The sequence below is a fragment of the Lissotriton helveticus genome, chromosome 1_1 (genome assembly GCF_964261635.1).
Source record: "Lissotriton helveticus chromosome 1_1, aLisHel1.1, whole genome shotgun sequence".
Lineage (NCBI taxonomy): Eukaryota > Metazoa > Chordata > Amphibia > Caudata > Salamandridae > Lissotriton > Lissotriton helveticus.
In genome coordinates, this window is record NC_136057.1 from 1,469,051,644 (window position 1) to 1,469,063,959 (window position 12,316).

Consider the following 12,316-nt stretch of genomic DNA (forward strand, 5'->3'; position numbering starts at 1 on the left):
CCAGAAAGGGAGCTATGGCCCAGCAGTAATTATTTTCATCAAAGTTCAGAAGGAGGGACAGCTTGCTTCTAATAGTATGAGGCAGTGAGAATGTCCATTGGTTCTTTACTATATGCTGACGATGTGGTCATGTTTGATTTAACACCCATTGGTTTCCAACGTCGTTTGGAAGATTTGCCCAAGTTTGCAGAAGCCCCCTTTCTGAAGATCAACATTGCCAAAAGCAAGGTGTTAATCTTCCGTAAGAAAGGGTTGTGTTAAGAGGATCTGCTGAAAATGCCAGCTTTTAGATTGGCATCGAAGCGAGGAAAATCCCTCAGAGTGATAGGCTCAAAGGCATGGAATAAACTTCCTCCACTGCTCCGCCAGAGCACATTAGAGTCCCTCTTTAGGAAGGCCCTAAAACCTGATTCTTCAGTGCATCAGACATTCTGCAAAACTCTGATCTGACTCCTCTTTCTTACCGTTAGTAGTTAACCAGTTTTTGCCTCCTTCTTTGGGTTCCGCTTAGCGTCATGATGCTCCTCGGACTGAGTTACGCTCTACAACTGTGCTATTACATTACATCGCCAATGCCTGTTGGGCACTAAAAAACTTGAAATAGTGGAATCAGATCTTTACAGTGGAAAGATTTTTTCCAAAAATAGGCAAGACGTAGAACATATGAAACCCTGCGATATTTGCCCTGAGGAAGTCTGTGGCTCACGCCACAAAAAGACGAAACATGTGTTGGCGGCTAGGACTGTGTTGAAGCACTGTAAAGAAATAAAGAAGACAAAGAAGAATATTTGTGTCAACATTTATTAGGAACTGCATTTAATTACTGTGGAATATGCTCAGGATATATCCCCTTTCTTGTGTATAACAGTGTAGACTTTGTCTGCATGTTGGTAATTGGTGGATGGCCATTACCCTTATCCTTGGAGCAAACAGATATATTGAAGTGACTGTTTCATAACTCTGAGCATTTGGTACCTCTTTAGGGAGGCCCTTAAACCGGGATCTTCAGTGCATCAGACACTCTGATCTGACTCCTCTTTCTTACCGTTAGTAGTTAACCAGTTTTTGCCTCCTTCTTTGGGTTCTGCTTAGCGCCATGATGCTCCTCGGATTGACAGTTACGCTCTACAACTGAGCTATTACATTACATCGCCAATGCCTGTTGGGCACTAAAAAACTTGAAATAGTGGAATCCGATCTTTACAGTGGAAAGATTTTTTTCCAAAAATAGGCAAGACGTAGAACATATGAAACCCTGCAGGGCGCTCCCTCTCATGCCACGGCGTCCACAGGAGTACCCTCCAAGCATTTTCTTCATTACTACGGTGGCCAGATGGATATGTGATAAACAGGAGACTGTGGATAATCCTCACTACTGTCTCGCTAATCAGGATGTTAATAGTACTCTTTGAATCTCATGAATAATCTTGTTTCAATATTGGATATTTTGTCATAACTATATACTTCGGATCATTGTGCGATATTTGCCCAGAGGAAGTCTGTGCCTCACGCCACAAAAAGACGAAACACGCGGCTAGGACTGTGTTGAAGCACTGTAAAGAAATAAAAAAGACAAAGAAGAACATTTGTGTCAACATTTATTAGGAACTTTCTTGTGTATAACAGTGTAGACTTTGTCTGTATGTTGGTAATTGGTGGATGGCCATTACCCTTATCCTTGGAGCAACCAGATATATTGAACTGATTGTTTCATAACTCTGCGCATTTGGTACCCAACCATCCTTGTTCTTTTGTTTAGTTCCAAAATAGATTCCTTCATGTCATAGATTGCTTTAAAGATGCACATAAAGGGCTGTCTCTAATATTCGTTTAGCCAGAGATATTGCCTTAAGACGGTCCAAGCCTTGCAATCAGGTGGTTAGAGCACTTTGGGGAATGAGCCACAGCCCTATTTAACTTGGAATTAACAGCATGGAATCAGAAGGTTGATCTTTAGGTGAGATTGTACTTGTTGCCCTTACAAATAATTACAGGTATTGGGGATTAAATCCCAATAAAGGAAAGAACCTGCAATTTGTGCCAGCAACATATTAATGATGACAACCATGTGTTTGTGTGTGCCCGGTGTTGCAAAAGGCTAGACATTACTTTTGAAGACTAATGTTTATTACATTTAACATCCATTCCACTTTGGAGGCTCACTCATTTATTCTGTCCCACACCCCAAATGAAATAGTTTGCAATTGTTATAACATTCAGCTTTATGCGGCTTTGTCGTTTTTTAAAAATTATAGTCTTTTATTCATTATCTATCCCCTCCAGTCGGCAACATGCATGTTGGATGAAACCTATGTTGTCTTAATTATGAATACGGCTCCCAGTTTTCCAATTTACAGATAAACACAGACAGAAAGCAATGTGTTTTCTGTCTGCATTTACTTTTAGAAGTGGATAAATACAGAAACCTGGGCTTCATTTAAGTGACTCTCTGTGCAGTTTTATGAATTATAGCCCAACAGCTGACCAGAAAGACAGCAAGGGAAGTTAAAAAAAACAGGATGAAATTTCTTTAAAATTTACCAGTGGATGTATTATGTTATATTTGGCAGCTTAAAAGGCTAAAACGCGACAGAAATCAAAGTATGACTGCATGTCTATCAGTTAAATAAATATGGAGATTTGGGGGCCCATTAGGATGGCGGGTGGATTGCCCCCGCCTGCCTGCCGCTTTGTGTATGCAAATGCATTAATAGCATTGTGGCGGGCGGTGCTCAGAGCACCGCCCGCCACAATGCTAACAATGCAGGATGTGCCCGCCACTGTGGCGGGCACATCCTCATACCCCCACGGGACCCCCGCCCTTATGGCGGACGGTCCCAATCCCCGTGAGGATGGCGGGCAGGCAAAGTCCGCCCGCCATCCTAATGACCCCCTAAGTTTTACAACTTCACACACAAATATATATATATATATATTACCTACTGGCGGTCGCCAGTAGGTAGTTATAGTTAGGATCGTTTTCCATAGGAAATCCGCAACATTCTATTGGGAATAACTTTGGCGCCGAATGAGGGATCTGCCTGTAATTTTCCTTACCTTTGCCTCGCTGCGCTTCTTCCCTGAAAGTTTCGGGGGGATCCGTCAAGCGGGGGCCGAGATAAAAGGGGGGTCCCAAAACGTGTTTTCCCCATGTTAATTTCCATAGGGCGGTTGGACTCACTTTTAGCCCGACGGCTGAATGGATTTCCACCAAACTTGGCAAAATTGTAGGGACTGGTACCCCGATGTGCCTTTGCTATGTCTCAAGATATATGCTCCAGTGGTTTTTACGAAAATTAACTTTGAAAAAATATATATTGGGCTACATTGGGCTATATATATGTTAGAGCCCAAATGTAGCCCAAAGATGGCCACCAGAGACAAAAAAAAACAAATGTAGCCCAAATATCAGCCAGATGTAGCCCAACTATAGCCCAATGACAGAATGTCCCAGAGTGTTCTAAAGAACAACTAGAGCACTAACAGTCTTACTTATGACAAAAGTATGGCACACCTGAAGTCATCTTGATTGGACTAAAGTGTTAACACTTAAAACATTTAATTTGCAAAGGAACAAAATGAGGGGGTTCATTTTGCCATAGAAATTATGATTAGTGCTGAAGAAAGAAAAATTAGGGCAGATTTTGAGTGACTTCTCAAATCCGCTATTTCATTAAAATAATTCTGATATGCAGTCTCCCAAGATGGCCACCAGAGACAAAAGAGCCCAAATGTAGCCCAAATATCAGCCAGATGTAGCCCAACTATAGCCCAATGACAGAATGTCCCAGAGTGTTCTAAAGAACAACTAGAACGCTAACAGTCTTACTTATGACAAAAGTATGGCACACCTTAAGTCATCTTGATTGGAATAAAGTGGTAACACTTAATACATTTAATTTGAAAAGGAACGAAATGAGGGGTTTCATTTTGCCATAGAAATTTTATATATATATATATATATATATATATTCACTGAAAAAAACATAGGTTTCACACCAGTTATAGTTAGGAATTAGCATTTAAAAAACCTATTAAATTCACTGAAAAAACCATAGGTTTCACACCAGTTATAGTTAGGAATTAGCATTTAAAAAACCTATTAAATTCACTGAAAAAACCATAGGTTTCACACCAGTTATAGTTAGGTGGAAATTTTACTCGCATAAAACCATTGAAATTCCCACATTATAGTTAGTTGGACTCACTATAACTTGCGCGTGCAATGCACTGCTGATGATGTCACATATTACATCACTCATGACATGGTCAGTGACATCACTCATGACATCACTGATGACGTCTCAAATGACATCACTGATGACATCATCCAGTGAATGTGTATCTTTCTGAAAAATAAATATTTTTTATATATGTATATCTAAAGGTTGATGGAAGAATAAATGGGTAAATAAATGTCTAAATGGATTTTTTTTGTGTAAAATTGATTGGTTAACTGACTTATTAAATGTATCTTAGTGAATACATATATTAGCGAGTAATGTTTAAATATTTAAATATCTGTGTCTCACTTTGTGTATAAGTGGCTGCATGGGTTGGTGAGTAGCTACATGAGTGTGTATATGGGTTATTAGTTGTTTTTTTGAGTAACAGTATCAGTGTCTGTATGGTTCGGTGGGGGATATTACTTAGAGCACAGATGCATGAATGAGTGACTCACTATTTGTATGTATTTTGAAGACAGCATGTGTGCAAGACTGTATGGGTGGATGATTGTGGGTATGGGTGGGTTAGTGAGTATGTGTTTTTATAATTGATTGTTTAAGAGAGTACATATGTTTCCGTTTCTGTAGAAGTATGTGTAGTGGTGTGTATATAGCAGTATAATCAAGTAAATGGTTTTTTGATAGTTTATTTGCATGTGTGAATTTGTGTGTGAATAACTATATGGATGAGTATTAGTGTGTAACAGGATGTATAGGTGTATGAGTACATATGATGAGTAAGTACATGCATGAGTGACTATATAGAACTGTTGGTGAATGAGTGGATGTGTATGTAGATGTTGGAATTACCTAATAAGTTGTTGTAATTGGTATTGGTTTCTCCTTTTTTAAGAAAATGTTAGTTTCTATTTTTGAATGTGTGTGTCAAAGGTTATTTTATGCTGATAGGAGGTCTGCCACTTTGTCACAAGGATGTTGTCATCAGTGATGTCATTTGAGATGTCATGAGTGATGTCACTGACCATGTCATGAGTGATGTAATATGTGACGTCATTAGCAGTGCATTGCACGCGCAAGTTATAGTGAGTCCAACTAACTATAACGTGGGAATTTCAATGGTTTTATGCTAGTAAAATTTCCACCTAACTATAACTGGTGTGAAACCTGTTTTTTTCAGTGAATATATATATATACACACACACATATATATATACACAACCCCAAACGTTATTTTAGCATATTCTTGTGTATCATAATTATGAAAATCTCAGAACACTGGGAAACTCCAAGCATATTTCATCACATCAATACTCATTTAATCTAGAACCTACTTATCAGCTACGTGAGTTTTCAGCCTCATCCGTTATTATATTGGCCGAATGAGTATTAGAACTCCTAGGATGAAAGCCTAATTTCCAAACATCAAGACCCATCAATTGTTCAAGAAAATCACGAAGCTGCCCGGCCACTAATCTTTCCCATTTATTTTTTACTTCATGCCAGAAAGGGAGCTATAGAGCAGCAGAAGGGACAGCTTGCTTCCAATAGTCTGACTAAATCAATGGAGTGAAGCCAGATATAACCAAGTGCGACACTGATTTGACAATACTGACACAAGTGTTTCAAAATGTTGTCCTGTTCAGTTTTTTAGGTCTCGGCCTGACGCAAGCAGCGCATGCGCTGCTCTCGTCATACGAGGCTTCTTGGAATTGATACGATTCCAGAAGCTGTGTCCCAGGTCCGCGTTCAGTTTTCATTTGTGTACGTCTTTTGACGTCATGAATTATGCCAAAGGTAGTACAATGATTGCACCGAAGGCATGTCAATCGCTGCTTGTTGCCACCCTGTCTCCTTTTAGCCACGCCCAGCGGGATTGGATCTTTTATCGGCGGCGTTGCACTAAGACCTTTAATTACTGGGAAAGCACTATTTATTTCCCCTTCCCTCTGTCTCTCTCAGAGACACAGCTGCTTGTTTTTCAAGTGCTGGCGTTTCTGCTAGGAGACTTAATTGGTGAGTGAAAACTTTTCATTCGCCATCCGATCCGGGTTTCTTTCATTTGTCTGACTTGTTGCAGCATCGGTGGCCGGGTGCTGGCATTTCTGGTAGGAGGCTTAATTGGTGAGTGAAAACTTTTCCTTCGCCGTCCGATCCGGGTTTCTTCCATTTGTCAGACTTGTTGCAGCATCGGTGGTCGGTTGCTGTGATACTATGATCCAATTAGTGCATCTATTGTTTACACAAGGCGGTCACGCCGGGTTCTGTGAGGGGACCGAAGATTTGGCAGAGTGGGTGGAAGTAAAAGGGTAAAAGTTCTGGCCTGGTTTTAGTATCTACTTGAGGAAGGAGCGGAGGGGGAAAAAAACCTTAAGCATGGCGACTGATCTTGCAAGTTTACTTTTCAGTCTGCGTGCTCCTTCGCCAGCGTGGACTGAAGCAGCACGACTGACCTGACTCTCGACGCTGTAACTTCTTAACTTTTTGTTTGTAAGGGTGTAGCCTGGACGCATTGTGTTTGGTGCACTGTAGAGTACCTGATGTGGTTTTGCTCAGGGAGGATGGGGAGGCGTGATTGAGCTTATGAGTAAACTGATTAGAAAAGAAAAGTCTGATGTTTTCTCCAAACTCATACGGGTGGTCTTCTTGTCTGCTGAACGTATACAGGTGTATTGAGAATCAGAGCATACTTTAATAGCTGAGGAATATTTCATGTGCATTACAGTACACTCCTGACTGGCTGTAGCGGGCACCGGGCTTATTCCTGGTAGGCATGAAGGGTAGGGGTTGGTTTTGTTACTGGGGGCCAGCTATGCAGCGGGGCTGCAATATGGGCCCTGGCCCCCTGTTACAAAAGCGGCAGCCATCCCCGAGCGGTCTGTTCTCAGTCCGATGTGAGTGTTTGTATAGCGTCCTTATGGTATTTTATAGGTTGTCAGGGCCCTGGAAACCTCCGAGTGCTGCTGCACTTCCCTGTGCTCTAAGAGTTTTCACAAACACCACATCCTTTACGCTAAGATGGATCCCGCTGGAGGGCCCTTAGAGGGGGGGGAGGGGGTGCACAGAGCTTCACTGAACAAAAGGCTGGCCTTTGGAGCCGGGCCTGTTGTGTCTGTGAAAACGTGTTGATCAGTCAAATCACTGCTATGTTCAGGCAATTGTGTTCTTTGTGTGTCGGCTTTTGCACCTTTGAAGAGGGGGAGGAATTGGTATGTTTGAGAAAAGGATTGCCCCACCTCCTCCCCTTCTCATGCACATTCATGCAGGAATGTCTGCTAGGCACCAGGCCTGTAGAAGAGTTTTGAGAACAGTGTAGTTAATGGCTCTCTGCTGTGAGAAGGGAATATTTACTTTTTTGGCTACCTCGGTATTTAAATAGTCACTCAGCTTGTGTGATGCTGATGAGAAGTGATTCTCAACTTCATCTTCTGCTTTCCACAAATGTAAACATTTGCTGCCATGTTTGATGAGAGTAGCTTGAAGGTGCACTTCCTATAAAAGTGTGCCCATTTTATTATCGTGATCCGAGGCAGCAAATTTTCTGTAATTTATATTATACTACAGGGATCTAAGGTTATTTATTTTAGCTTCGGCAGGTCTTATGAAGCCAATGTTTCGATCTGAGGGCCACCCGGCTTACCACACTTGCTTAGGTCGCCAGACCGGCCCCATTTGTCGGGTGACTTGGTGTAATCATAGGACCAGCTATATTAATCTTAAGTTGCCACCCCACCTCTTAAGGGGCAGCCAGATGTTAGTCAAATTGTCCCCTTCCCCTTCATGTTCCAGGCGAGCCATTGCAAATGTGGCTTTAAGCCAGTCCTCTCTCTTCGCCGGAAGAGGGTCTTTCCACTTTTTGCAAATCTCCCTCCATGCGAGTGTTACCAGATATAATAGTAACCCACGGTGAGATTGTGGTGCTGTATGACAAAATAAACCATCATCCCCAAAGAAGACTAGTGATAAATTGACATGAATATTAACTTTAAAAATATCTTGGAGTATCACCAATCTCCTTCCAGTCATTTTTTAGGTCGGGGCACTCAAAAAAAATATGAAGGTCATTGGCAATAAAATGTACATACTTACTGTAAAAGACTCGCCACTTTGTAACACGCTTTACTTTTTTGAGTATATACATAACAAAAATTCTCTCCCATCCTTGATCGTCCTAGATATATCAATAAGCATGGAGTGGATGGTCTATAGAGGGGACTGATCCAGGGACTCCCCAACTAAAATGAAAAGATCATCATAGTGCCTTTATTGTCATATAACAGATCTAGGGTCTTCTGGTATTGTATTTTTAATATTTTTAATATATTTAATATATCGGGAGTCCTTACCAATATTTGATATCTTTAGTGATGAGTGATATACACCATCCACACATCACAATACTGGTGCGCGTGGCCATTACCGTTTGTATCCTTCAAATAGCGATCATACAGCCCTTTCAGGAACACGCATGCGCTAGGAATTAGTGTTGTGAGACAAAATATGCGCAATAGTTCTCGCATAATAGACTCCTTCAGAACCACGCATGCGTACTAAACCAGCGCTTCTGATATAAACATAGGGCGAGATACGCCAATAGCGCAATCCATCAGCGTCTCCCGACGTATGCGCTGTTTGAGCGTCTTCCGGCGCATGGGTGAAAAGTGTAGTGCTCGTATGCAGCGGAGCCACACATGATACTAATCATTCAATTAATATGAGTATAAATAGCGCGATAGTCAGCGCATTCAGCACCTCCACTACCTCTCGGACGACTGACGGAGGCACCGACGGATAGGTAGGTCTGGGGAGATTATGTAGATTCCTTGGTTTTTATCTTATAAGAACTAGAGCTCTCTTCTTTAAAATATTCTGGAGAGGCTTTATAGGCTGTAGATGACACTATTTTTCCCTGCTTTCTAGCCCATATATATAACTCATCAATATGGCTAGTTGAATGTAAAGTATATTAGATTCTGTGTTTTAAAAAAAATCTCTTTGTAATTGAGCAACAACATCATACTCATTTTTTGCAAGTCAGTTCAGTCCATGATTAAGCGACAAGCCATCACCAGTTTACCACTGGTTGTTATTTGTTATATAGACAATTCAATGCTAAATTAGCTGGACACAATAACTTTACTGTATTGATTATGCCCATTTTTCTTATATAACTAGAGCGGGGCCTCATATACCCGAGCGGTTGCCGGGTGAGGTGAGGCCATTCCCCACATAAAGCTGGGTGAGTACATTGTGCAATCAAAAACCTTATCATTGTATGAATTAAGTGGAACTATAATTAAAAGAGTTCTGTTCAGCGGAGATGTCATGCTCTCTGCATATGTGTGTGTTCTGTGTTGTTCCTTGTTGAAATGCAGGTATTTTCTACATGCAACGTCTTCTGGGATATACTTATATCTTTTCCTGTTGAACTATTTTTATAGGAAGAGTAATACGCACTTCACCTCCACCAGATTATATTGGGGACCCACATTCCTGGTGGTATGGTATGAATCTTATTTGTTAAATATATTTTTTTTTCACTATTATCACGTATATATGCAGTAGCTTTTCATCTAATTGGTCCTGAAGAAAGCCGGACAGTGTTTCTTAACCGGCTGAAACATGTCGACCTCTCTGCACATCGCCATGGTTTAGTCATACTTTCAGACTATCAGGCGTTTTTTTAATCTTGGCGCTAAGATAATACCGATTAAACATAATTTTTGTCTTAGCAGTCATTTTTAATCTCACTCACCTGTTTACACCATAGCACTGCACCCCATCAGTACCATTAAGACACACTTGCGCTAGAGTTCATCTTTGGCATCCAGTTTCGCACCATCAATTTTGATGAGCTGGGCGATCTGTGGATATACCATATGAATCCCACATGATGATGCTCCGCCGTAAGGGTGGGCTGATGGGAATTTCTCAGCCAAGTGTTGCCTTTATTGCTGCTTGATGGCCTACATTCTACAGCCTTCAGTATAGGACACACACATCTTTTCTTTTTCTTGACCGGACACCTCCTTCATTTGTTGTTGTCATATATCCGGGGTACGGAGGTGCCAAGGTCGATAAATATTACCCCTAGACCCCCAGTCCAACCCTCATTTCCTTAGGTCATTGGCAATAGGCATCTTGCATATGGGGCATTTTGGTATTGGAGTAGGAGGAAACTTGGCAATCTTGGCAGCTGGAGTGTACTAAAGCCTATTGATGACAAAAAAGTGATTCTTCTTTAGACTAGCAGGTTTGATGTATTTGTATAGTGTTTTCAGTGAAGGCTCGAAAAGGGCGTCTCTAATGAGGGTTCAAGGGGAGTTTGATTCTAGGCCGTGGATAAAGATTGAATCTCCAAATCTTCGACTTCTAATAGGTATACCATACAGATATCTCTTTCCTTATTGGATGTACACATTGACACAGATTTTCGATATCCGAGTTCCCTTTTACTTCCCCTTTTTCTGCGTCAAACCATGATACTAGCTGTAAATACTTGAATCTAGATAGCCCTGGACCAATCCTAGCCCTCAGATATTCCCAGGGGTGGATCCCGTCTGAATCTGACAAGTTGGACCAGGTATTAATAATGCCTGCTCTCTTAATTGGTACCGCCAGGCTGTCTCCAAGATAGCAAGGTGTTCTGGGGTATTCCCAAATAGGAGCCAGGTCGGAGAAATAACCTATCCCCCATTTGATTCTGACTTTGTGCCATAGTTCTAAGGCTGCCCTGAGAACCTTATGACGTACTCGCTTTAAGTATTTTGGAGATCCATACTTATAAAGAAACGCCTCGCTTCCTCCTCCTTCCATTCTTACCATCTCTCCCAACAACCTTCCCCATGCTGACTCTTCTGGTTTCGCAAGTAACATCCTGACTCCTTTAAACTGAAATGCTACCGTGTACCAGCTAATATCAGAGAGCCAGCCTCGCGTTGTTGAGTCTACGTCTCAGTTTCTTCCAGGACAACCTGATCCCCTTGCCCCCCCCCCGATAAAACTCCCAATCTTGCTCTGTACTTTGCCAATACTTTTGTGTGGAAAGGCCAGAGGTATAGTAGTAAACAGATAAGAAAGCTTAGGGAGAATGACCATCTTTACTAGATAAACTTTCCCATAGATGGTTAAGGGGAGGTTCCTCCATCTACTAAAGAGGCAGTCTATTTCTTTGATGGTTCTGTTTAGATTGATCTGGGTTTTTCCCCCAGGTCTTTAACTCTGTACTAGTGACTCCCTCCCATTGATCTAGGTTCCAGCACATCACATTGGTTTTTGATGTGTTGGCTAAATACCCTGACAGGGACCCACACCCCCCTAAAAGCGCCTCCACTCAAGGAATAACCACCTCAGGGTCATTGGTAAATAATATTAGGTCATAAGCATACAGAGCTAGCTTACTACTATAATGTTGGGACTGAAAGGGATAAATTGATTAATCTAACCTGATGGCTTGTGCCAGTGGCTCGATATAGATATTAAATAAAAGAGGGGATATAGGGCAACCCTTTTGGGCCCCGTCTGAATATTAAAACTTGAAGTCAGTAAACCATTCAAAAGAATCCGAGCAGAGGCACCCTGATAGCATTTCCTCAGGGTTTGGATAAAGATAGGGCCAAAGCCCATTACCCGGTCAAGAAAAAGAAAAGATGTGTGTGTCCTATACTGAGGGCTGTAGAATGTAGGCCATCAAGCAGCAATAAAGGCAACACTTGGCTGAGAAATTCCCATCAGCCCACCCTTACGGCGGAGCATCATCAGTTTGACCAGAAGTGGCGTTGTCCTTGTGGCTTTCCTGCATGAGGATCAACCAGGCGAGGCAGGAGCCGTGAACTGAGAAAGGAGAAGGGATGAAGGGGATGGAGTGTCCGGTAGCATGTGGGAGCAACCCACAGATCCAGCAGTTCGTGGCATTTGCAGCAAGGTTGTGCTGGTGCAACAGTTGTACGAAGGAATTGTTCCAGAACTCCCTACGCCTTTCTCGGAGCTGAGGTGAAAGGGTGATCAGGTGGTGCTCTTTCATGGTCGTTGGCTGGACAGTTGTTGGCCGCCCTGCAGCAGAGGAGTCCTGGCGGTCTGGAGGGCTGAGAGGGGCTTGGGCTGAGAGGGGCCGCTGGTTGTTGCACCGGGAG

General features: G+C 42.1%; 1 long non-coding RNA gene across 1 annotated transcript; it reads right to left on the reverse strand.

The window, feature by feature from the left end:
• Positions 1–783: 783 nt before the first annotated feature.
• Positions 784–8,645, reverse strand: LOC144773356 (uncharacterized). The gene is made up of 2 exons (XR_013599963.1): positions 8,531–8,645; positions 784–1,553 (listed from the first exon to the last, which is right to left on the reverse strand). It is a non-coding gene; the product is annotated as an uncharacterized LOC144773356 (long non-coding RNA).
• Positions 8,646–12,316: the final 3,671 nt, after the last annotated feature.